General features: G+C 41.5%; 1 long non-coding RNA gene across 1 annotated transcript in view; it reads right to left on the reverse strand.

The window, feature by feature from the left end:
* Window positions 1–25,833, reverse strand: part of LOC106605014 (uncharacterized) — a 40,242-nt gene extending 14,409 nt beyond the window's left edge. The window contains exons 1-2 of the long non-coding RNA XR_001328774.2: window positions 25,570–25,833; window positions 4,239–4,320 (exon numbers count right to left, since the gene is read on the reverse strand). This is a non-coding gene — a long non-coding RNA (uncharacterized lncRNA). The remainder of the gene's footprint in view (window positions 1–4,238; window positions 4,321–25,569) is intronic.
* Window positions 25,834–27,972: the final 2,139 nt, after the last annotated feature.

Genomic DNA, 27,972 nt, shown 5'->3' on the forward strand with positions numbered 1-27,972 from the left:
ATCCTCCCTGGAATGAGAGACTAACTAAAAGAATAAGGATGAGAAGCTGGTGAATAGAAAGTAGAGGAGAGGGAGAGAGAGAGAGATACAGAGAGTTGGGGAGAGAGAGAGAGTGTGTGTGAGCGTGTCTGTCTGTCTGCTGAGAGACAGATGAACTGACAAGGGACATCCGAGAAAACAATGAGAGTGGCTTGAGTGAAAGATGAATGGCCAATGCAGTCAAAATTCTGTTTTTCCTGTGTTTTATATCATATTGTACAACAGCTGATGAAACTATCTGTGTTATTTCCTGATAGTTGCTAGTCGAAAATACAATCTACTGTACACAGCCCCTTCTAATCAGCAGGTTTGCATGGGAGGGAGTTTTCGGCTTTCCATGGTGATATCACCATGCAGTAAATTGGTTAATAGACCAATAACAGAGTTCCAAACCTCTCTGCCAATACCAGCTAGTTTTCAGTGAGACAAATATTTTCATCCAGTGAGACAAAGTATATTTCTATCATTACTTGAGTGGGAATGCGGAAAGGGTCCTATTTTCGATGACACCACTGACATCAGAGAGGAGAGCTGGGATTTGACTACGCATCCACCAGGATGTGATATCACAGGGGAATCTGTGGTGGTCTCAGCTACGTCTCACTGCATGACCAACAACCAACAAGTTTGCATCAGAGGGGAGAGCTGACATCAGAGGGGAGAGCTGGGATTTGTCTACAGTATGCAACCACCAGGATATGACATCACAGGGGAGTCTGAGACCAATGACCAATTAGTTTGTGTCTATGTGCATTCACACTCATTCAACCCAATGTGTCATTATCACTTCTTCCACGACTGAATGAAAGTGGGGATTGCCTCAAGCATCGGTGATGCAAAAATAAGTGTGTGCGTAACCGTTTTCTAGTAAGTTTGTGGTGAATAAGAAGGAGAAAGGAAAAGAAAGAGTGACTCAACATACATAAAGATAACAAGAGTCATCGTGGCTAGTTAGAGCGACCACGTGTGTGTGCCTTCGTGCAATGTTCATGTGTCTCAGGGGAAATGCTTGGTTTTAAATAAAGCTGTGTATTGCTTTTGTTAGTCATTACCAGTGACTGATAGATCATTGCTGCTGCTGCGGTCATTCATTTATCATGAACCCAATAAACCTGATTCATGTCTGTCAATGACCCTGTGGTCCTCTGTTTTTCTGACTCCCTGTTTCTCTAATTCTTCATCTCACAGACTCTCTGTGAATAAAAGGTTTCTCAAATGATTGCCTCACCTGGTTCACCAACTACTTCTCTGATAGAGTTCAAGTGTGTCAAATCGGAGGGCCTGTTGTCCGGACCTCTGGCAGTCTCTATGGGGGTGCCACAGGGTTCAATTCTTGGGCCAGCTCTCTTCTCTGTATACCTCAATGATGTCGCTCTTGCTGCTGGTGAATCTCTGATCCACCTCTACGCAGACGACACCATTCTGTATGTTTTTTTGAAAAAAAATCGTTCCCATTTTCAACGGCCTACTAATCAAACTCAGAAGATAGGGCATGCATATACTTATTATATATGGATAGAAAACACTCTAAAGTTTCTAAAACTGTTTGAATGGTGTCTGTGAGTATAACAGAACTCAAATGGCAGTCAAAACCCCGAGACCGATTGAAACAGGAAGTGGAATTCTGAATTGTGGACTCGACTTCTCATCTTTCCTTATTAATCACACCGTTAACCATGGTTCAGTGAGCACTTCCTATTGCTTCCACTAGATGTCGCCAGTCCTTTCACAGTGGTTTGAGCCTTATAGAGTCAAAACTCAGTGAATGACACGAGTTTGAAATTGGTCACAGGGGATGGGCCATCACCATTATGACGCCGGCGGCCATGTCTGCCCCCACCTTTGGATACGGTTTTAAAGGCCATGACATCATCCCCCTCGAATCTTATTGGCTCTCTTGGTGTTAGAGGCCCTGAAGATTTATTTTATACAACGTTTGACATGTTTGAACGAACCTACATGCGCGAGCATTGCATTTATTCTGAACTTCAGACCTGCGCTTGGAGAGAGCCATAGGACGCGCTACCAACATCAGGCTAATGGAACGTGAAGTATGGACTTTTTGACCGAAAATACATCTGTTGTGGACCTGGGATGCTTTCTGATGAAGACAACTAAAGGTAGGCGATTATTGACAATATTATACAAGATGAGATGTGACATGCGATTGTTTCCAAGATGGCGCCGAGCTCTGTATATTAGCTCATTTTCTCAGTATCGCATCTCCTTTTATTGCAAAGTGTGATTACCCAGTAAAGTTAATTTAAAATCTGGTATGACAGGTGTTCTCAAGAGATATTCATCTATAAATGTTAGATTGACAATATACATTTAAAAAATCGTTATAGGATAGTAATTTAGGGAAATGTAGCATTGTTTACCGGGACGCTTTTGAGGGGAAATTATGTAGTCAACCTCAGACAGAGATGTAAAATGCTGTTTTTATATATAAATATGACCTTTATTGAACAAAAGAATGCATGCATTGTATAACATGATGTCCTAGGGGTGCCATCTGATGAAGTTTGTAAAAGGTTAGTGCTGCATTTAGCTGTTTTTTGATTATATGTGATGCAAGTGGTTGGTCGGAAAATGGCTATGAAGCTGCTTTTTACGATGGACTCATCTAATATAATCTAATGATTTGCTTTTCCTGTAAAACCTTTTTGAAATCGGACGACGTGGGTCGATTCAGGAGAGGTGTATCTATAAAAAAAAAAAAATATATTTTTTTTTTTAAATTATGATTTTTTTTTATGCTAATTGGCGATATGATTTTTCGCTGGATTTTCATCCCGCTAACGGGATCAGACGCTGAAGAGGTTTTAACAACCCTCCAGACGAGCTTCAATGCCATACAACTCTCCTTCCGTGGCCTCCAACTGCTCTTAAATACAAGTAAAACTAAATGCATGTTCTTCAACCGATCGCTGCCCACACCTGCCCGCCCATCCAGCATCACTACTCTGGACGGTTCTGACTTAGAATATGTGGACAACTACAAATACCTAGGTGTCTGGTTAGACTGTAAACTCTCCTTCCAGACTCACATCAAACATCTCCAATCCAAAGTAAAATTTAGAATTGGCTTCCTATTTCGCAACAAGCATCCTTCACTCATGCTGCCAAACATACCCTCGTAAAACTGACCATACTACCGATCCTTGACTTCAGCGATGTCATTTACAAAATAGCCTCCAATACCCTACTCAATAAATTGGATGCAGTCTATCACAGTCCCATCCGTTTTGTCACCAAAGCCGCTTAAACTACCCACCACTGCGACCTGTACGCTCTCGTTGGCTGGCCCTCGCTTCATACTTGTCGCCAAACCCACTGGCTCCAGGTCATCTACCAGACCCTGCTAGGTAAAGTCCCTCCTTATCTCAGCTCGCTGGTCACCATAGCAGCACCCACCTGTAACACGCGCTCCAGCAGGTATATCTCACTGTTCACCCCCAAAGCCAATTCCTCCTTCAGCCACCTCTCCTTACAGTTCTCTGCTGCCAATGACTGGAACGAACTACAAAAATCTCTGAAACTGGAAACACTTATCTCCCTCACTAGCTTTAAGCACCAGCTGTCAGAGCAGCTCACAGATTACTGCACCTGTACATAGCCCGTCTATAATTTAGCCCAAACAACTACCACTTCCCCTACTGTATTTATTTATTTATTTTTCTCCTTTGCACCCCATTATTTATATTTCTACTTTGCACTTTCTTCCACTGCAAATCTACCATTCCAGTGTTTTACTTGCTCTATTGTATGTACTTAGCCACCATGGCCTTTTTTTCCCTTTACCCTCCCTTATCTCACCTCATTTGCTCACATTGTATATAGACTTATTTTCCTACTGTATTATTGACTGTATGTTTGTTTTACTCCATGTGTAACTCTGTGTTGTTGTATGTGTCAAACTGCTTTGCTTTATCTTGGCCAGGTCGCAATTGTAAATGAGAACTTGTTCTCAACTTGCCTACCTGGTTAAATAAAGGTGAAATAAAAAATAAATAAATAGTGAATAGTGAACAGTAATGGCACCATAGGCTAGGGCTGCCGTCTTATCAGCTCTCAACCAATTATGCTATTTTGTTTGTTTTTTCACGTTGTTCGTAACTTGTTTTGTACATAATGTTGCTACTACTATCTCTTATGACCGAAAAGAGTTTCTGGACATCAGAACTGGGATTACTCACCTCAAATTGGATGAGGAGTTCTTCTTCAATGAGTCGGACGCAAGGGATATACTGCAGACCAGGCCCCGATCCCCGTGATTCGCTGGAAAAGGAAACAGAGATTTTGAGGCAAAAGATCAGGGTGCCTTTCGAGGATCAGGCAACGAGTGGCTAATCTGCTCTTGCCTTCCATTCTGCTAGCTAACGTTCAATTGCTGGAAAATAAATGGGACGAACTGAAAGCACATATATCCTACCAACGGGACGTTAAAAACTGTAATATCGTATGTTTCACCGAGTCGTGGCTGAACAACAACATTAGGAACATAGAGCTGGCGGGTTATACACTCTATCGGCAAGACAGAAAAGCAGCCTCTGGTAAGACACGGGGCGGGGGCCTATGCATTTATGTAAACAGCTGGTGCACGATATCTAAGGAAGTCTCAAAGTAGAGTATCTCATGATAAGCTGAAGACCACACTATGTACCTAGAGAGTTTTCATCTGTATTTTTCGTAGCTGTCTAGATACCACCACAGAGCGAAGTTGGCACTAAAATCACACTCAATGAGCTGTATTCCGGCATAAGCAAACAGGAAAACACTCATCCAGAGGCGACGCTGCTGGTGGCCAGTGACATTAATGCAGGAAAACTTAAATCAGTTTACCGAATTTCTATCAGCATGTTAAATGTGCAACCAGAGACAAAAAAAATTCTAGACCACCATTACTCCATTCACAGAGACACGTACAAAGCTCTTCCTCGCCCTTCATTTGGCAAATCTGACCATAACTCTATCCTCGTGATTCCTGCTTACAAGTAAAAATTAAAGCAGGAAGCACCAGTGACTCGGTCTATAAAAAGTGGTCAGATGTAGCAGATGCTAAACTACAGGACTGTTTTGCTAGCACAGACTGGAATATGTTCCAGGATTCTTCCAATGCCATTGAGGAGTACACCACATCAGTCACTGGCTTTATCAATAAGGCATCGAGGACGTCGTCCCCACAGTGACTGTAAATACATACACCAACCAGAAGCCATGGATTACAGGCAACATTCGCACTGAGCTAAAGGGTAGAGCTGCCGCTTTCAAGGAGCGGAACTCTAACCTGGAAGCTTATAAGAAATCCGGCTATGCCCTCCGACGAACCGTCAAACAGGCAAAGCGTCAATACAGCACTAAGATCGAATCGTACTACACCGGCTCCGACGCTCGTCAGATGTGGCAGGGCTTGCAAACTATTACAGACTACAAAAGGAAGCACAACTGAGAGCTGCCCAGTGAAACAAGCCTGCCAGACAAGCTAAATAACTGCTATGTCACTTCGAGGCAAGTAACACTGAAACATGCATGAGAGCATCAGCTGGTCCAGATGACTGTGTGATCACGCTCTCCGCAGCCGATGTGAGTAAGACCTTTAAACAGGTCAACATTCACAAGGTCGCTGCGTAGGACGGATTACCAGGACGTGTACTCTGAGCATACGGTAACCAACTGGCAAGTGTCTTCACTGACATTTTCAACCTCTCCCTGTCTAAGTCTGTAATACCAACATGTTTCAAGCAGACCACCATAGTCCCTGTGCCCAAGAACACTAAGGTAACCTGCCTAAATGATTACCGACCCGGACCACTCACGTCTGTAGCCATGAAATGCTTTGAAAGGCTGGTCATGGCTCAAATCAACACCATTATCCCAGAAACCCTAGACCCACTCCAATTTGCACACCGCACCAACAGATCCACAGATCATGCAATCTCTATTACACTCCACACTGCCCTTTCCCACCTGGACAAAAGGAACACCTATGTGAGAATGCTATTCATTTACAGCTCAGCGTTCAACACCATAGTGCCCTCAAAGCTCATCACTAAGCTAAGGACCCTGGGACAAAACACCTCCCTCTGTAACTGGATCCTAGACTTCTGACGGGCCACCCCTAGGTGGTAAGGGTAGGTAACAACACATCCTCAACACGGGGGCCCCTCAGGGGTGCGTGCTCAGTCCCCTCCTGTACTCCCTGTTCACTCATGACTGCATGGCTCATCAGTCCAACACCAAATCCATCATTACGTTTGCTGATGACACAACAGTGGTAGGCCTGATCACCGACAACGATGAGACAGCCTATAGGGAGGAGGTCAGAGACCTGACCGTGTGGTGCAAGGACAACAACCTCTCCCTCACCGTGATCAAGACAAAGGAGATGATTGTGGACTACAGGAAAATGGCTGTAGTGGAGCAGTTTAAGAGCTTCAAGTGCCTTGGTGCCCACATCACCAACAAACGTGGTCCAAGCACACCAAGACAGTTGTTAAGAGGGCACGGCAAAACCTCTTCCTCCTCAGGAGACTGAAAAGATTTGGCATGGGTCCTCAGATCCTCAAAAGGTTTTTACAGCTGCACCATCGAAAACCTCCTGACTGGTTGCATCACTGCCTGATATGGCAACTGCGCAGCCTCCGACCGCAAGGCACTACAGGGGGTCCTGAACAGTTAATCAAATGGCTACCCAGACTATTTGCATCCCCCCTACGCTGCTGCTGCTGCTCTCTGTTATCTATGCATAGCCACTTTAATAACCCTCATAAAATTGCAAATAGCGATTAAATATTCACTTACTTTTTGAAAATCTTCCTCTGATTTGCAATCCAAATGGTCCCAGCTACAACATGCATGGTTGTTTTGTTAGATAAAATCCTTCTTTATTTCCCAAAAAGTCTGTTTAGTTGGCGCCATCGATTTGAGTAATCTACTCGTTCAACATGCAGAGAAAGGAATCCAAAAAGCTACCGCTAAACTTTAAAACAAGTCGAAATATGTTTCTATTTAATCTTCAAGTATCCTAAAATGTAGTTAAACTATAATATTTCATATGGAAGAAGTATGTTCAATAGGAAATTAAAATTAGCAGGTGCGTGTCCTCTTCGTCGTGAGCACAAAGACTGATTTCCAACTCTGACTCCCAGTACCAAAACTCAAAATTCTTCCTCGTTTGGGAAGAAACAAGCCTGAAACCTTGACCAAAGACTGTTGACATCTAGTGGAAGCCATAGGAATTGCAATCTGGGAGCTGGAATTGCATATGGCCCATAGCTTTCCATTGTAAGAGCATGGGCTCTCAAAAAAGAAAACATTCCGGTTGGTTTTTCTTTGGATTTTCTCCTGCCATATCAATTGTGTTACAGTCTCATACATTATTTTAACATTTCTAAAAACTTCAAAGTGTTCTTTATCCAATGGTAGCAATTATATGCATATCCTGGCTTCTGGGCCTGAGTAACAGGCAGTTTACTTTGGCACGTCAGTCAGACAGGAAGTGGAGAAAAATAGACCCTAGCCTGAAGAAGTTTAATATGAGTGTAGTGAAACACTTGTCTTCTGGTTCCAACACAATGCAATAATATCTAACAAGTAATCTAACAGTTCCACAACAACTGCCTAATACACACAAATCTAAAAGGGGTGAATGAGAATATATAGATATAAATATATGGATGAGTGATGGCCAGGCGGCATTGGCAAGGTGCAATAGATGGTATAAAATACAACATATACATGTGATATGAGTAATGTAAGATATGTAAACATTATTTAAGTGGCATTATTTTAAGTGGAATTGTTTAAAGTGACTAGTGATCCATTTGTTAATCATGTAGTAATGGATTCTTCAAAGTTGCCACCCTTTTCCTTGATGACAGCTTTGCACACTCTTGGCAATCTCTCAACCAGCTTCATGAGGTAGTCACCTGGAATCCATTTCAATTAACAGGTGTGCCTTGTTAAAAGTTAATTTGTGGAATTTCTTACTTCTTAATGTGTTTGAGCCAATCAGTTGTGTTGTGAATGGGCAGGCTTAGCATATAGAAGATAGCCCTATTTGGAAAAAGACCAAGTCAATGTTATGGCAAGAACAGCTCAAATAAGCAAAGAAAAATTACAGTCCATCATTGCTTTAGGACATGAAGGTCAGTCAATGCGGAAAATGTCAAGAACTTTGAAAGTTTCTTTGAGTACAGTCGCAAAAACCATCACTATGATGAAACTGTCTCTCATGAGGACCGCAACAGGAAAGGAAGACCCAGAGTTACCTCTGCTACAGAGGAAAAGTTCATTAGAGTTACCAGCCTCAGAAATTGCAGCCCAAATACAGTGGCTTGCGAAAGTATTCACCCCATTTTTCCTATTTTGTTGCCTTACAACCTGTAATTATAACTTATTTTTGGGGGGTTTGTATCATTTGATTTACACAACATGCCTATGACTTAGAATATGCTAAATATCTTTTTTGTGAAACAACAAGAAATAAGACAAAAAAACAGAAAACATGAGCGTGCATAACTTTTCACCCCCCCCAAAAGTCAACACTTTGATGTCTCTATAAGCTTGGCACATCTAGCCACATTCTTCAAGGCAAATTTGCTGCAGCTCCTTCAAGTTGGATGGATTCCACTGGTGTACAGCAATCTTTAAGCCATACCACAGATTCTCAATTGGATTGAGGTCTGGGCTTTGACTAGGCCATTCCCAGACATTTAAATGTTTCCCCTTAAACCACTTGAGTGTTGTTTTAGCATAAAGCTTAGGGTTATTGTCCTGCTGGAAGGTAAACCTCTGTCACAGTCTCAAATCTCTGGAAGACTGAAACAGGTTTCCCTCAAGAATTTCCCTGTATTTACGGCCATCCATAATTTCTTCAATTCTGACCAGTTTCCCAGTCCCTGCTAATGAAAAACATCCCCACAGCATAATGCTGCCACCACCATGCTTCACTGTGGGGATGGTGTTCTCGGGGTGATGAGAGGTGTTAGGTTTGCGCCAGACATAGCATTTTCCTTGATGGCCAAAAAGCTCAATTTTAGTCTCATCTGACCAGAGTACCTTCCATATGTTTGGAGTCTCCAACATGCCTTACGGTGAACACCAAACGTGCTTGCTTATTTTTTTCTTTAACTTGTTATGGATTGGGGGCAGTATTTTCACGGCCGGATAAAAAACGTACCCGATTTAATCTGGTTATTACTCCTGCCCAGAAACTAGAATATGCATATAATTAGTAGCTTTGGATAGAAAACACTCCAAAGTTTCTAAAACTGTTTGAATGGTGTCTGTGAGTATAACAGAACTCAAATGGCAGGCCAAAACCTGAGAAGATTCTGTACAGGAAGTACCCTGTCTGACCATATCTTGGCCTTCTTTGTCATCTCTATCCAAAACAAAGGATCTCTGCTGTAACGTGACACTTTCTAAGGCTCCCATAGGCTCTCAGAAGGCGCCAGAATGTTGAATGATGACTCTGCATTTACTGGCTGAAAAACAGTAGCGCATTTGGTAAGTGGTCGATCTGAGAACAATGAGACGGGTGCGCGCGTGCACGTGAAGAGTCCATTTTACTTTTTCAGTCTTTGAACGAAAACTACGACTCCCGGTCGGAATATTATCGCTATTTTACGAGAAAAATCGCATAAAAATTGATTTTAAACAGCATTTGACATGCTTCGAAGTACGGTAATGGAATATTTTGATTTTTTTTGTCACGAAACGCGCCGGGCCGCGCCACCCTTCTTTACCCTTCGGATAGTGTCTTGAACGCACGAACAAAACACCGCTATTTGGATATAACTATGGATTATTTGGAACCAAACCAACATTTGTTGTTGAAGTAGAAGTCCTGGGAGTGCATTCTGACGAAGAACAGCAAAGGTAATCCAATTTTTCTCATAGTAGATTTGAGTTTGGTGAGTACCAAACTTGGTGGGTGTCAAAATAGCTAGCCCTGTGATGGCCGGGCTATCTACTCAGAATATTGCAAAATGTGCTTTCACCGAAAAGCTATTTTAAAATCGGACACCGCGATTGCATATAGGAGTTCTGTATCTATAATTCTTAAAATTATTGTTATGTTTTTTGTGAACGTTTATCGTGAGTAATTTAGTAAATTCACCGGAAGTGTTCGGTGGGAATGCTAGTTCTGAACGTCACATGCTAATGTAAAAAGCTGGTTTTTGATATAAATATGTACTTGATTGAACAAAACATGCATGTATTGTATAACATAATGTCCTAGGAGTGTCATCTGATGAAGATCATCAAAGGTTAGTGCTGCATTTAGCTGTGGTTTTGGTTTTTGTGACATTATATGCTAGCTTGAAAAATGGGTATCTGATTATTTCTGGCTGGGTACTCTGCTGACATAATCTAATGTTTTGCTTTCGTTGTAAAGCCTTTTTGAAATCGGACAGTGTGGTTAGATAAAGGAGAGTCTTGTCTTTAAAATGCTGTAAAATAGTCATGTTTGAAAAATGGAAGTTTTCGGATTTTCGAGGAGTTTGTATTTCGTGCCACGCCCTATCATTGGATATTGGAGTGGTGTTCCGCTAGCGGAACGTCTAGATGTAAGAGTGGCTTTTTTCTGGCCACTCTTCCATAAAGCCCAGCTCTGTGGAGTGTACAACTTAAAGTGGTCCTATGAACAGATACTCCAATCTCCGCTGTGGAGCTTTGCAGCTCCTTCAGGGTTATCTTTGGTCTCTTTGTTGCCTCTCTGATTAATGCCCTCCTTGCCTGGTCCGTAAGTTTTGGTCGGCGGCCCTCTCTTGGCAGGTTTGTTGTGGTGCCATATTCTTTCCATTTTTTAATAATGCATTTAATGGTGCTCTGTGGGATGTTCAAACGATTCGGATATTTTTGATCTGTTTTTCTCCACAACTTTGTCCCTGACCTGTTTGGAAAGCTCCTTGGTCTTCATGGTGCCGCTTGCTTGGTGGTGCCCCTTGCTTAGTGGTGTTGCAGACTCTGGGGCCTTTCAGAACAGGTGTATATATACTGAGATCATGTGACAGATCATGTGAGACTTAAATAAAGTCCACCTGTGTGCAATCTAACAAATTATGTGACTTCTGAATGTAATTGGTTGCACCAGATCTTATTTAAGGTCTTCATAGCTAAGGGGGTGAATACAAATGCAACCACTACTTTTCAGTTTTACATTTTTGTAGAATTTTTTTAACAAGTTATTTTTTTCATTTCACTTCACCAATTTGGACAATTTTGTGTATGTCCATTACATGAAATCCAAATTAAAATAAATTTAAATTACAGGTTGTAATGCAACAAAATAGGAAAAACACCAAGGGGTGTGATTACTTTTGCAAGGCACTGTAAATGCTTCACAGAGTTCAAGTAAGAGACACATCTCAACATCAACTGTTCAGAGGAGACTGTGATTTTTTTTAAACAAGTCAGTTAAGAACAAATTCTTATTTTCAATGACAGCCTAGGAACAGGGGCAGAACGACACATTTTTACCTTGTCAGCTCGGGGATTTGATCTTGCAACTTTTCGGTTACAAATCCAATGCTCTAACCACTAGGCTACCTGTCGCCCCATCAGGCCTTTATTGTCGAATTGCTGTGAAGAAACCACTACTAAAGGACACCAATAATGAAAAGAGACTTGCTTGGGCCAAGAAACACGAGCAATGGACGTTAGACCGGTGGAAATCTGTCTTTCGGTCTGATGAGTCCAAATTTAGGTTTTTGTTTCCAACGGCCGTGTCTTTGTGAGACGAAGAGCAGGTGAACGCATGATCTCCGCATGTGTGGTTCTCACCGTGAAGAATGGAGTAGGAGGTTTGATGGTGTGGGTGTGCTTTGCTGGTGACATAGTCTGTAATTTATTTAGAATTCAAGGCACACTTAACCAGCATGGCATCCCATCTGGTTTGCGCTTATTATTTGTTTTCAACTTGACAATGACCCAACACACCTCCAGGCTGTGTAAGGGCTATTTTAGCAAGAAGGAGAGTGATGGAGTGCTGCATCAGATGACAAGGCCTCTACAATCAACCGACCTCAACCCAATTGAGATGGTTTGGGATGAGTTGGACCGCAGAGTGAAGGAAAAGCAGCCAACAAGTGCTCAGCATATGTGGGAACTCCTTCAAGACTGTTGGAAAAGCATTCCAGGTGAAGCTGGTTGAGAGAATGCCAAGAGTTTGCAAAGCTGTAATCAAGGCAAAGGGTGGCTACATTGAAGAATCTAACATCAAAACTTCATAATTCCACATGTGTTATTTCATAGTTTTGATGTCTTCACTATTATTCTACAATGTAGAGAAATAAAGAAAAACCCTTGAATAAGTAGGTGTGTCCAAACATTTGACTGGTACTGTATATGTTATGGGATGTAAAGACATTATGGACAGTATGTGGATAGATGATGTAGTATATCTGAAGAATACGTGGATAGAGTACTATATGTACAGCAATAGTTGAATAGGATGGACTTGAATACATTATATACATATGAAATGGGTATGTAAACATTATTAATTAATTAAACTGACCAGTGACCAGTGTTCCATGTCAATGTACATAGGGCAGCAGCCTCTAAGGTGCAGAGTTGAGTTCAGGGCAGAGTGCTGGGTGGAGGCCAGCTGGTGATGGCTGTTTAACAGTCTGATGGACTTGAGATAAAAGCTTTTTTTCAGTCTCTCGGTCCCAACTTTGATGCACATGTACTGACCTCGCCTTCTGGATGGTAGTGGGGTGTACATGCCGTGTGGCTTGGGTGGCTGAGGTCCTTGATGACCTTCTTGGCTCTCCTGTGAAACCAGGTGCTGTAGATGCCTTGGAGGGCAGGCAGTGTGCCCCCAGGGTACAGAAGGTGGCTGGGCACACACCCTTGTGGGGCCCCTGTGTTGAGGATCAGTGTAGTAGAGGAGTTGTTGCCCACTTTCACCACCTGGGGCGGCCCGTCAGGAAGTCCAGAACCCAGTTGTACAGGACGAGGGTTCAGATCCTAGTGTTGAAGACTGAGCTGTAGTCAATAAACAGCATTCTTACATAGTTATTCCTCTTGTCCAGGTGGGATAGGGCAGTGTTCTGTGGATCTATTGGGTTTGTATCCAAATTTTAGTGGGTCATGGGTGTAGGGTAAGCTGGAGGTGATATTATCCTTAACTAGCCTCTCAAAGCACATCATGATGACAGAAGTGAGTGGTACGGGGCAATAGTAATTTAATTCAGTTACCTTCGCTTTCTTGGGTACAATGGTGGATATCTTGAAACAAGTGGGGACAACAGACTGGGATAGCGAGAGATTGAATATGTCCGTAAACACTCCAGCCAGCGCTGAGGACGCTGCTAGTTATGCCAACCTTGCGGGGGTTAACTCTAACATCTAAAAGTGGATAATGGAACAATATTTCTAACATAAAGAATGTGGGAAATGGTCGGTGGGAACTTAAAGAATAATCCTGTCACATTGTTTATTATCATTAAGGATTGTATATCAAGGCACCGGTAACTCTGAAAGTGTACGCGTCCTATGTATCAGGTTTACATCTAAATGTTGTAAAAATGATATGATTAAATATGAGAATACTTTTGTGAAGATAGCAATGTGATTTTAGCCTTCTAAATTAGAATTGTTTTTCATATAAACTTGTGCCAAGTCAGTAGCCAGGCCCAAGTGAGCTCAGAGTTCATGTCAGCGTGACGGAACATCCCCTTTGGCCAGAGTGCTTAACCTGTTGGGGCTAGGGGGCAGTATTTTCACGGCTGGATAAAAAAACGTACCCGATTTAATCTGGTTACTAATCCTACCCAGTAACTAGAATATGCATATACTTATTATATATGGATAGAAAACACCCTAAAGTTTCTAAAACTGTTTGAATGGTGTCTGTGAGTATAACAGAACTCATTTGGCAGGCAAAACCCTGAGACATTTTCTGACAGGAAGTGGATACCTGATGTGTTGAATTACCTTTAAGCCTATGCCATTGAAACACACAGGGGTTGATTAATGTTTTGGCACTTCCTATTGCTTCCACTAGATGTCACCAGCCTTTACAACGTGTTTTGAGTCTTTTACTGTGAGATCTGACCGAACAAGAGCCATGGAACGGTGATGGCCGATTAGACTCTGGCGCGCGAGTTCATGTTGGGTACCCTTGTTCCAATACGTTATAAAAGAGAATGCATTCGTCCACCTTGAATATTATTCATGTTCTGGTTAAAAAAGGCACTAATGATTTATGCTATACAACGTTTGACATGTTTGAACGAACGTAAATATATTTTTTCCCCTCGTTCATGACGAGAAGTCCGGCTGGCTTAGATCATGTGCTAACAACACGGAGCTTTTTGGATATAAATGATGAGCTTTTTTGAACAAAACTACATTCGTTATGGACCTGGGATTCCTGGAAGTGACATCTGATGAAGAGAATCAAAGGTAATGGATTATTTACATAGTATTTTCGATTTTAGATCTCTCCAACATGGCCGTTTGTCTGTATAGCAAAGCATATTTTTCTGGGCGCAGTGCTCAGATTATTGCAAAGTGTGATTTCCCAGTAAGGTTATTTTTAAATCTGGCAAGTTGATTTGCGTTCAAGAGATGTAAATCTATAATTCTTTAAATGACAATATAATATTTTACCAATGTTTTCTAATTTTAATTATTTAATTTGTGGTGCTGACTTGACTGCCGGTTATTGGAGGGAAACGATTTCCTCAACATCAATGCCATAGTAAAACGCTGTTTTTGGATATAAATATGAACTTGATAGAACTAAAAATGCATGCATTGTCTAACATAATGTCCTAGGAGTGTCATCTGATGGAGATTGTAAAAGGTTAGTGCATCATTTTAGCTGGTTTTATGGTTTTGGTGACCCTGTCTTTGAATTGACAAAACATTACACACCGCTATTGTCAATGTACTCTCCTAACATAATCTAACTTTATGCTTTCGCCGTAAAACCTTTTTGAAATCGGACAACGTGGTTAGATTAAGGAGATGTTTATCTTTCAAAGAGTGTAAGATAGTTGTATGTTTGAAAAATTTGAATTTTGACATTTATTTGGTTTCAAATTTGCCGCTCTTGAAATGCACCTGCTGTTGATAGGGTGCACCACGGGTGGCACGCTAGCGTCCCACATAGCCCCAAGAAGTTAAAAGGACTCGCTAAGAATGAACCTCTCTAGGGTACGTGGGACGAAATCGTCACACACTATTCAACAGCCAGTGACAAATCAGAGCGCCAAATTTAAAACCACAAAATGTCATAATTCAAAGTTCTCAAACATAGGACTATTTTACACCATTTTATAGATACACTTCTCCTGAATCGAACCACGTTGTCCGATTTCCAAAAGGCTTTACAGCGAAAGCAAAACATTAGATTATGTGCAGTTTTGTCACACAACACAATGCCATACATATACACGGCTGTGACTATAAGCAAAGAGAATTCTCTTGGAAGATAATGCGTTGGCATTTGATTGTAAGGAATTCTAGGTCGGGTGAACTGTAACTCAGTAAAATCGTTGAAATTGTTGCATGTTGCGTTTATATTTTTGTTCAGTATAAAAACATAGAAATAGATGTATATTCTATTTCTCATAGAGACAACACTTGGCAGAATCACAGCCACCTGACCTGTCAGTCAGTCTCAGGGGTCAGTAGGCGGGAGTGATTCATGTTAAAGCTAGGGTTGCACCAAAGACAGTACAGTATGAAGATAAGCTAAAACTGCTTCTCCAATAGAAATTCCTGATCACACTTGTAGGTGATATCATGGCAACGTTGGCTAGCATGCTCTAACGGTTGTCTCGTGCCGAACTGCGCATGTGCAGACCGTCAAATCAAAGGCACTCGTTCAATATAAAGTTGAAAATGAAAACGTGTCAGTTTGTCACTTTCTCGAGGTTGGAGTAATGTTCAACTACTTAATACATTGGCTCAAATCCAGGTTGTGCCTTTAGGTTTCCTGAAAATCTACAATTAAAACCTTTTAGGGACAGACGTTCCGCTAGCGGAACGCCTCACCAATATCCAATGATAGAGCGTGGCGCGAAATACAAATACCTAAAAAATGCTATAACTTCAATTTCTCAAACATATGACTATTTTATACAATTTTAAAGACAAGACTCGTTAATCTAACCACATTGTCCGATTTCAAAAAGGCTTTACAGCGAAAGCAAAAAATTAGATTATGTCAGGAGAGTACCCTGCCAAAAATAATCACACAGCCATTTTCCAAGCAAGCATATATGTCACAAAAACAAAAACCACAGCTAAATGCAGCACTAACATTTGATGATCTTCATCAGATGACACTCCTAGGACATTATGTTATACAATACATGCATGTTTTGTTCAATCAAGTTCATATTTATATCAAAAAAAGCTTTTTACATTAGCATGTGATGTTCAGAACTTGCATACCCACCGCAAACTTCCGGTGAATTTACTAAATTACTCATGATAAACGTTCAAAGAATACGTAACAATTATTTTAAGAATTATAGATACAGAACTCCTTTATGCAATCGCGGTGTCAGATTTTAAAATAGCTTTTCGGCGAAAGCACATTTTGCAATATTCTGAGTAGATAGCCCGGCCATCACGGCTAGCTAATTTGACACCCACCAAGTTTGGCCCTCACCAAACTCAGATGTACTGTAAGAAAAATTGGATTACCTTTACTGTTCTTCGTCAGAATGGACTCCCAGGACTTCTACTTCAACAACAAATGTTGTTTTGGTTCAAAATAATCCATAGTTATATTGAAATAGCTCCGTTTTGTTCGTGCGTTGAGGTCACTATCCGAAGGGTGATGCGCGGGCACATTTCGTGACAAAAAAATTCAAAATATTCCATTACCGTACTTTGAAGCATGTCAAACGCTGTTTAAAATATTTTTTTTCTCGTAAAATAGCGATAATATTCCAACCGGGCGACGTTATATTCATTCATAGACTGAAAGAAAAACATGGAGTAGTCTCGTACACGCGCACTCCAGTGTCATTGTTCCCTGCCTGACCACTCACAAAAACTCCTGCTGTTTTTCGCCCAGAGACTGCAGAGACGTCATTCCACATTCTGGTGCCTTCTGAGAGCCAATGGAAGCCTTAGAAAATGTCACGTTACAGCAGAGATGCTGCATTTTTGATAGAGATGCCCTAGAAGGAGAACAAATTGTCAGACAGGGCACTTCCTGTATGGAATCTTCTCAGGTTTTGGCCTGCCATATGAGTTCTGTTATACTCACAGACACCATTCAAACAGTTTTAGAAACTTTCTGGGCAGGAGTAGTAACCAGATTAAATCGGGTACGTTTTTATCCAGCCGTGAAAATACTGCCCCTATCCCAAACAGGTTAATATACAGACCAGAAAACGTGGGACGGTAGTCCATACGTTTGAAATGGTGAAACTCTGAAAATCTCAAGCTCTACAGAAGAAGATAACGTCACCTAGTAGACCAAGCAGACGGTTGGTGTAAACCAGACTTCACGAATGGTTAAAACTACAAGACCAAAAAGACTTGAGGCCATGGTCCACACATTGAAATGGTTAGAAACTTTGTACTGAGACCAGACAGCATGGAGCAGTGGCTACACGGCTGAAAATTGTTTTAACTCTACAGACCAGCCGACATACAGCGCGAGCTGAATGTTACGAAATGGTTAGAAGCTCTGAAACTCTCAACACGAGTGAAGAAGGTAAAGACGAGACCAGAACATTCACAGTCTGCAGTTGTGCATGAAAAAGTGGTCCTAGAACTTTGACTAAAGACACGAGGGGAGAAGGAAGACAATCCCCTCTGATTCAACCGTGGGTACATCTAGGTATCTATTCTAATGAACACTCCAAGACCAGAGAAGCTCTACAACTAAGAAGGACATTGTGACCTCTGGTGGACAACCAGAGCCTTACATCGAGCCACTACCCATAGAGACGACAGAGAAAGATAGCTACGTGTAAATATATATTCCATTTCTAATCCGAATGAGCAACGGTTAGGGTGCTAAGTATTCTGGTTACTGTGAGCGTAGTTTCCAAATGTATGCACGATAAGTTGACTCTCTTTGTCTCTCCCTCGCTTTATCTTTTCCCACCCCCTTTCCATTGTGTAACAAGCCATCATATCGTGTCAGTCCACTAAGGACATTTATCTCATGTGTGCATGTGTAATCTGTTATTATTTAGTTAGTTAGTAAATAAATAATTCAGCCAATTTGGGTATTGCTGATTCATCAATAAGGGATGGGTTCTTGCAGATATCAAGAAGTAAGGAACGTTCAGAATGAGACTAATATGAGGTAATAATAATTAATAATTGACTGTTAATTATCTATATATAAGAGATATCTATATATCTTTAGAGTTTAAATCGGGAGATAGTAACTCGTTAAACAACTTTTTCCGTGCTGCCCCAAATTCCTAATGAGTTAATTGTTACCAGATTAATTTAATTGAGTAACAATTAAACATTTTATATTTATTTTATTTTATTTCACCTTTATTTAACCAGGTAGGCCAGTTGAGAACAAGTTCTCATTTACAACTGTGACCTGGCCAAGACAAAGCAAAGCAGTATGACAAAAACAACACAGAGTTACACATGGGATAAACAATATTACAGTCAATAACACAATAGAAAAATCTGTATACAGTGTGTGCAAATTAAGTAAGGAGGTAAGGCAATAAATAGGCCAATAGTGGCGAGGTAATTACAATTTAGCAATTTACACTGGAGTGATATATGTGCAGGGGAGGATGTGCAAGTAAAAATACTGGTGTGCAAAAGAGCAGAAAAACAAAAACAAATATGGGGATGAGGAAGGTAGTTGGTTGGATGGGCTATTTACAGATGGGCTGTGTACAGCTGCAGCAATTGGTAAGCTGCTCTGACAGCTGACTCTAAAGTTAGTGAGGGAGAAATAAGTCTCCAACTTATATCATGGCAGCATGAGTGAAGGAGGCTTTGTTGCGAAATAGGAAGCCGATTCTAGAGTTAGCTTTGGATTGGAGATGCTTAATGTGACTCTGGAAAGAGAGTTTACAGTCTAGCCAGACACCTAGGTATTTATAGTTGTCCACATACTCTAAGTCAGAACCGTCGGGCGGGCTGTTGCGATCGGTTGAAGAGCATGCATTTAGTTTTACTAACATTTAAGAGCAGTTGGAGGCCACGGAAGGAGTGTTGTATGGCGTTGAAGCTCGTTTGAAGGTTTGTTAACACAGTGTCCAAAGAAGGGCCAGATGTATACAGAATGTTGTCGTCTGCGTAGAGGTGGATCAAAAAATCCCCCGCAGCAAGAGCGACATCATTGATATATACAGAGAAAAGAGTTGGCCTGAGAATTGAACCCTGTGGCACCCCCATAGAAACTGCCAGAGGTCCGGACAAAAGGCCCTCCGATTTGACACACTGAACTTTATCTGAGAAGTAGTTAGTGAACCAGGCGAGGCAGTCATTTGAGAAACCAAGGCTGTTGAGTCTGCCGATAAGAATACGGTGATTGACAGAGTCGAAAGCTTTGGCCAGGTCGATGAAGATGGCTGCACAGTACTGTCTTTTGTCGATGGCGTTTATGATATCGTTTAGGACCTTGAGCGTTGCTGAGGTGCACCCGTGACCAGCTCAGAAACCAGATTGGATAGTTAGTTAGTTGATCAAATAAATAACAGTCATCAGATTAATGATAGTCTCGACAACATATTACCTCAATTACATCAACTACCTCGTACCCCTGCACATTGATTCGGTACCGGTACTCCCAGTATAGTCTCGTTATTAATATTTTATTGTGTTACTACTTCCTTTAAAAATGTGTTCAAATTTTTCTTACTTTTTAACTCTGCGTTGTTGGGAAATGGCTCGTAAGTAAGCATTTCACGGTAAAGTCTACACCTGCTGTATTCGGCGCATGTGACAAATAAAATGTGATTTGATCATCATCATCAGTATCATGAACATCAAAATTGTCGTTATCACTGTTTTTACTTGGTAACAACATATTCATATTATATTTGTTGACAATGCAGAAAGAGCACGATTCAGTCCTTAAATGAACTGGTGGTGAGGTGTAGTAATGACAAACCTGGCTCTATCAAAAGCACTGTATCATAAGCACACTGATCAAGTCATAGCTTTTATCTCATCCTTGGTTTCTCTCAACTGGGACAATGTAGTGTTTACTGTCACAAGCACGTTGGTTCTGGTGAATACAGGGGATGAGTTTAAAGGGCCCAAAGTGGTTATACTAAAATTGTGGTCAATAGCGGGACACATCGGATGCTGGGAAAGGAAGAAGACATTTCCAGACAATGCCTGTCCACCCACATCTATTGAAAAACCACAGGCAAGTTATGACTTTACAGTACATGTTTACCGTCAACTGGACACTCTATAGCCAAATTGAGGAAAACATCTTGGCCTTGTCGTTCTTATAATACCTGTCACACCCTGGCCATAGAGAGGGTTTTATTCTCTATTTTGGTTAGGCCAGGGTGTGACTAGGGTGGGCATTCTATGTTTTCTATGTTTTGTATTTCTTTGTTTTGGGCCGGGTATGGTTCTCAATCAGGGACAGCTGTATATTGTTGTCTCTGATTGGGAGCCTGTTTTAGGCAGCCTGTTTTCCTTTGGGTTTTGTGGGTGGTTAATTTCTGTTTAGTGTTGCTAACCTGACAGAACTGTTTGGCTGTCGGTTTTTTGTTTATGTTTTTCTCAGTACAATAAATACATGATGAGCACTCAACACGCTGCGCCTTGGTCTACTCCCTGCAACAGCCGTTACAATACCTTTTGGTGTTTGACCCCTGGCCACAAGAAAATGCTTGCGTTATGGTGTTGCTTTCAGTCACAGCGTATCAGATGTTTTTTGTTGTTATGGTTGTAGTGCAGAACTCCTCGTGTCCTGTTTTGGCATGGCTGAGTCTGCCTGCCCCTTAAGACAGAGCTCACCATCTTCCTCTCTCACACCCACCAGAACACACCCAGCCCTTGGCACAACAATAACACAATGACACTCAGCTCTGTAGCCTGACAGCACCAAAGACTCAATAAACAGCCCAATAGAGAGTTAGAAACTGAGTGAAAGGGAGAGAATGAGAAAAGAGAGGCGGAGAGGTAGAAATAAAATGTTATTTGATAAATTAATAAAGAATGGAAGTGATACAAAAGGAATGCTGCGGTCTTATGGACCTGTTGGTATGTAAATGTTTTGAGAGTAAAGAAGGAAAGTGAGGTGGTGCAATATGTTTAAAGGCCTTAGAGCGCTAATATACAGCAGCCAGGAAGGCCAGGTCACTTAAAGAGTCATGTTCCGAGCCTCAGACCCCCAAACTCAGACCAGGTTCATGTTCCCCAATTCAGTTATGGCAAGATTATCCAAGTGGCGGGTAGGTGGGACATGAAAAAAGGACATCATGCTAGATTGGAAATTATTTTTGGAGAGCTGCAACAGTGGTGGTCGCTGGTTGGTCAGTGATCTAGTGGTGGGGAACATGTGGCTGAGAGGCCCAGTGTTAGATTGAGAGGCCCGTTGTTAGATTCTGGCCTGGAGGGGTCAGTGGCATTGGGGCTTCCATCACTCAGCAACCAGCAGCTCATGATGTTTGGAGAATGGCTTTACTGCTCAGTGGGCTCACACAAAAGCCTCCACCTATCCACCGCATGGAGAGGGAGAGGTGAGGAGGGTTGGAACACCTTACCCTAAACCCTCTTACCTGAGGCCCAGAGCATGGAGCCAGGCAGGCTGGAGAATAACAACTGGCTGGGAGACATTCACAAATCCTCTGACATTCACAAATGCAAACATTACCATGGAAAAACAACCCCTTCCTAATTCAATTTTAATCTAAAATGCTGGTACATGTTTTGCTGGTTTGTGCGCGCATGTGTACATGCACAATTGTGTAAGTGTGAACAGCTGAATATTAACCCGGGCTTCGTGCGTGCCACAATACTGTGATAGCCTACTGAGCTAAAGCCTAGGCAATAGATTGGGGAGCTAATACAAGTATTAAGGTCTTATGCAAGGTTACTTATCATTTGAGCGTGGTTGTATGAACCACTTCCGTTACACATGTACTTGTGTTTGAACGCACTTGCATACGTCCAGATGAGGCCCTCTTTGCTTCATTGCTCACTCAACGGACATGTCCATCCAGACAGCATTTCACCGAGGCGAGCATCCCCTGACCCCACAATGATTACCCTGTCATAGATTCTGATTTTTACGAGACAATCTCATTTTGCTTGTTTATTTTCCCATTTCCAAAATGGACACGTGGGTTGTTGTTTCTAATAATAATGTGAATATGTCTTTCTGTCAGCATGAGCAGTGTTGGACTTCATTAGTAGAATGTGGTCCATCTGGCTTTGGTCAAGTTGCTTCCTCTCTTACCCCACTGACACTACACAAAAACCTAGCCAAGCCAGCCTCGCATGCTACGTCCAAGACATGGGCCGAGAGTCGGGACTAAATGTGCATCTCTCTATATTTCAGGAGCAACATCATATTTGTTTTGAACCATTCTCTTGTTATGTGTCTGAATTCCTTAAATGATTGCCCTGTTTACTTTTCTAATTTAGAGCTTGTACAAACAGAGAAGGACCCCGAGGATTGTAGCCCCGGCCAAATAAACTAAGTGGGGCTAAATTGAGCGCAAGGTTAGGGACTGTAGCCGACTGGGACAGTGTGGCTCAGTGCAGAATCAGATTGTTTTGGACCGGACTGGGCTGCCGACTTGGAGGCGCTGACAGCAACGATTGATTATGCAGTGGAAGAACAGAACAAAGAAGGCGGAAAGAGTTGATTTATTGAGAGAGCTAAATTAGATTTGTTTGATACACAGTGTGGTGATACAGGACCTCGCCTGTGGAGTTTTAAGTGATCCTTGACAGAGAACTATATGTTTTCTTTGATTTCCTCAAATGACTTATTTAACTAGTGTTTTCCACTTTTTCTAGATGTAAATGAATCATGAATATGACCTGCTCAGTACCTGCATATGCATACATTTAAAATCTACAATGTGTAATATGTATGATAGATCATTGGTCATATCAAGATAAGCTTCAGAGTAATGGTCAAATATTGGAAATACTTATCATTTATCTAGGACTTGGGTCAAAACCCAGACATGACATGCCCCTTAGTGATTATGTTTTAGTAAGCCGGTATAAGTATTGCCTAGTGAAAACAGATTGGATGTTTATGGAAGACATGTACAGTAAGAATGAGGAAAATATGTGCCTCCCTTCTCTTCCTCGAGCTGTTTTGAATCATGACAGTGACTCTAGCCCAGTGCAAGTGTGGTGAGTGGTAATTGTGGTAGTAGACTGTCCAGTCACCCTGGACAGTGTGGAGACATCTCGGACTCCCCAGACATCCGGTTTCCATCGCCCCCTCCAGCATGTCATGTGTATCAGACAGAAAACAACTTCTGCTTCCTTCACTGGGGTGAATAATGCTGTGTCACGAAGCAAGTGTGCTGCAGGGCCACATTACACAAGGTCATCCAGTTAACCATTACTCTCTCAACACCTAATGCACGCTTCCATTACGTTATGGGGGAGGGGCGGCCATAATGTCACCAAAAGTGAGATGCTTGTCTTTGTTCAATGAGGTTTTTGCCTCAGGTTTCCACACAGTTGGTTGACCAGGAACCATGTTGACATTTTTAAGGGTGTAGAAACATTTAAGTTTAAGTGATATTTCCTCCAGCTTGAAATTATTATGTGTGGAAATTATGTTTGTGTTTTCATTGCAATGGCCTGATTCTTCTCGTAAAACAGATCACGTGATGTGTTTTTCTAGTCATCTGGTTGCTGGACTAAGGTTTTACTTGTTCACCATTGTCATTAAAACCCGTGATTACCCTTTCTGAAGGTCAGGACCTCTAACCCTGACCAATGGAGGACCATGGGAGGAACAATAAATGGTGCACATGTCATTGAAGACCAATCACAGGTTAGCATTAAGATTCTAACTTAACCATTTGACGCGTAAGATCATGTGTTTGTGATTATTGTTGAGTGGTCCCTGCAGCGTACGCTCTCTAATATGTGATTGGAACAGTTGCAACAGAACGTATGACGCAACAAAGCTCGTAAACTTTTTTCCTCAATTTGACCTTTTATTTTAAAAGATAAATGTGAACTTCATCATCCAAGCATCACACAGAACACATCCACAGCCATACTCTTTCGAAAAACCAGTCTAAATAACAGGTTTGCCCTGACAAAAAAACAAAACATAAGTTAGCGACCTAACAGCTAGACTAGTTTACAATGTATCACATCTCTGGTGAGTACAAGAGATTAATGTAATGTTGTTTAGAAAAGAAATGCGTGTCAGCTAAGCTAACAGCAGTTAAATTCTTTATGATGGCAGCCATGTTTGTTGATGTTTGATTTGGCAAAAACTCCCTAATCCCAGAATGCCATTCATTATAAGACGCAAATAAACAAAGTCAATGATGGCTTCGCTCATTACCTGAAAATATGAACTTAGTGTAGTCACTTTTCAGCATATTACAATTCGTTGATGTTCTTGTTACAGTGTATGCAAGAACCGGAGCACATTACTTGACAAGTCGTTTACCGTTTTTGACAAATCACAAAGCAAATAAAATGTTTTCACCTCACAGATCATCACACCAAATACAAGCCTACTGCCTAGCCTAACCATTTGTGCAAAAGCTAAACTGGAATGAAACCATTTTAGGGGGGGGTTGTGGGGGGGTTCACTTCATTTGTGGGGGTTTTCAAGTCCATGTGGGGTAGAAATGGGGGAAGGTATCGTGGGGGGATATGATGCAGGAAATATTACTATGATAGGGGATTTATCAATAAATGGGGCAAACACAAGATAAGTTTATCCGGTAAAAAAAAATAAAACCCCTGGAAAGGGGGTCTGAGCTGGCAACCCTGAGGTACCAAAGTAACAATCTGATGCCGCGTTCAAAACAACTGGAAACTGGGAAATCTCAGACTACCGACTTCAGTGCATTCAAAACAACTAGGAACTCAGGGAAAAACGAGCTCTGACTAGGAAAAATTGTTTTGAACGGCATCCAATTCAGAATTCCAACACGGGAACTCTGGCCTCCTTCTAGAGCTCTGACTTTCTGACCTGAAGATCATTGACGTCATGATTTTGCCTAGTTCACAGAGCACCAAAAGAGTTCACAGAGCACCAAACGTCAGTCGAGTGAACTATCCCTTGTTATACCATCTTTGGTCTGACAGACACTTAGGTGACAACCAGAATGCATTGTATGATGTCAACAAACATGTTGCCACACATAGCCGGCAAATAGCTTAGCATTAGCTCATCATAATCAGTACAACATTCAAAAAAGTATTTTACATGATGTGTCCATTACAATCTATGCAAGAATCAGAATGCATGATCTGTAACCAGAACTTGAAAACATGTGAATAAAACAGTAAATACATTATGATCCATACATATATATGGTGTGTTACAGCAGAAACGACAACACGATATACAGAAAATAAGCCACTTACTTTGATAGGAATGCACACATGTCCAAAGTCCAATTTGCAAGAAAACACCATGAAGGCAATGCGTTTGCCAGCCAGAAAATGTGCTGGGGGGAAAACGTTTGTGCCTGTTCTGACTAGAGAAGCGCAGTATCTTCATACTTGATCTGGGAAACACTAGGGGGGTGCTTGGGCTCTTGTTGAAGAGAGAAGTCTGTCCGCAACAGTGAAATGGGCTACTTCTTATGCGAATTAACGAGGAGGCGGAACACACCTCAATGTTAGAACAAAAACTTGTTAGAAAATAATTAGAAATTGACGAGTTGAAACATAGCCTACAGATAATTAGCAGGCAGCGTGCCTTGGTTTGAGGGCAGTCCTGTTGCATAACAATCACATTTTGGAACATTGAGAGCATTCTGACATCACATGCATGAAAAAAACTCATGCAGGGGCGACGGTTAGAGATATTTGGATCTCTCGTGAAAAGGTTAATTCAACGCAATCAGTGTACAGGCCTGCGAGGCAGAAGTTGTAACACACCAATCATAGAGAAGGAGAAGATTACTTTTTCAAACATGAACCAATCAAAGACTTTCTAGAAAGAGCGTTCACTCACAGGGGAATAGGAAATGACCTCACTGGTCAGTCTTCTGCCCAAGGGAAGTAGTATCAAGGTGCAGCCTACCACTGGAAAACTATTTTTTATTACCCCTCTGTCATTTAACCCCATGAAGGAAATTGCTGACTCAGTCTTCAGACATAATTGATGTGATATCCTGCAGAATTTCCCCATCTGAAATGTTACTTCTTCTTCTGTGTCATTAATTTAAAGGCTTAATTTCTCATTACTTTGATGGAGTTTTTCACACCCTATTAAGATTTCAGATGGGTTTGTCAGCTGCGATAAAACACTATGCAGTAAAGTAAGTGTAGACCAGCCATCTCTATGTATCTACCTTACGCTGCCCATCCCTGAGCACTGGAGTGCAGTTAGATGTGAAACTCATCAGTCTGTCTGAATGAAGGTTTATTGATGCCAGGTAACCTGTGGTAGTGTGTTGTGTCTTGTCCTCCAGACAGTGGCCTGACTGTCTTACATTTCCTGGTGTGTGGGTGTGAGGGTTCACTGGCAGGTCTGGGTTTATGACCCCTCACCTCTGTGACCTCTATATTTAGGCCTCCCGAGTGGCGCAGTGGTCTAGGATGCTACATCTCAGTGTAAGAGGTGTCACTGCAATACCTGGTTCAAATACAGGCTGCATCACATCCAGCTGTGATTGAGCGTACCATAGGGTGGCGCACAATTGGCTGGGCTAGGCCGTCATTGTAAATAAGAATTTATTCTTAACTGACTTGCATAGTTACAGTTTATTTACAATCACTTTGGCACTAATTTCAGCACCTTCATTGAACTAAAATCATCTGTTCAAAATAACACAACTTAACATCAAAGTATTACCATTTCAAAATGCAATTCACACATTACATCTGAGATGACTGTCTATTAATTTCATTACAATGATCTATCTAACTATCAATTGATACAACTGCTCAAAAGTAACTGTTGCATTGCTCTTAATGCATAGTTTTATGGAAACTGACAAACAATATTCCATGTTTATATCATGAAAGTTTCAGGATAACGAGATCCACTGACACCAATTACTGTGGAACATGAACCAATTGGACTACATTATCTATGGATGTAATATTTCATCATCATTCTTTATCAGACACTGTTTCAATGGTCCCATGTATCACTTTTCCAGACCATGTTTTCAGATTTGACTATACTGTACACTCAACGGCCACTTTATTAGGTACACCTATCTAGTACTAGGTAGGACCCCCTTTTGCCTCCACAACAGCCTGAATTATTCTTAGTGTTGTACGTTAAGAGATGCCCTTTTGCGCACTACTGTTATTTGAGCAATTGTGGCCTTTCTGTTAGCTTGAATGAGTCTGGACATTCTCCTCTGACCTCTCCCATTAACAAGGTGTTTTTGCCCACAGAACTGCCGCTCACTGAATGTGTTTTGTTTATCGCACCATTCTCTGTAAACTCTAGAGACTGTAGTGCATAAAAATCCCAGGAGGGCAGCTGTTTCAGAGATGCTGGAACCACCATGTGTGGCACCAACAATCATACCACGGTCAAAGTTGCTTAGATTACGCATCTTGCCCGTTCGAATGTTTGGTCGAACAACAACTAAAGCACTCTACTCTATATACTCTATATATTGAGTTTCAGGCAGCCACATGATTCGCTGTTCGAAAGGAGCTGGCTATTAGGTACACGCAGGTGTACCTAATAAAGTGTCTGGTAGTGTATGTATGCTGGCCCTTGTTATTGCTTTTCCAATACTGCCAACTTGTTACTGATGATTGATTTCACATTGTGGTACGAGTATATAGTGAAATGAG

The sequence above is a fragment of the Salmo salar genome, chromosome ssa05 (genome assembly GCF_905237065.1).
Source record: "Salmo salar chromosome ssa05, Ssal_v3.1, whole genome shotgun sequence".
Taxonomy (NCBI): Eukaryota; Metazoa; Chordata; class Actinopteri; order Salmoniformes; family Salmonidae; genus Salmo; species Salmo salar.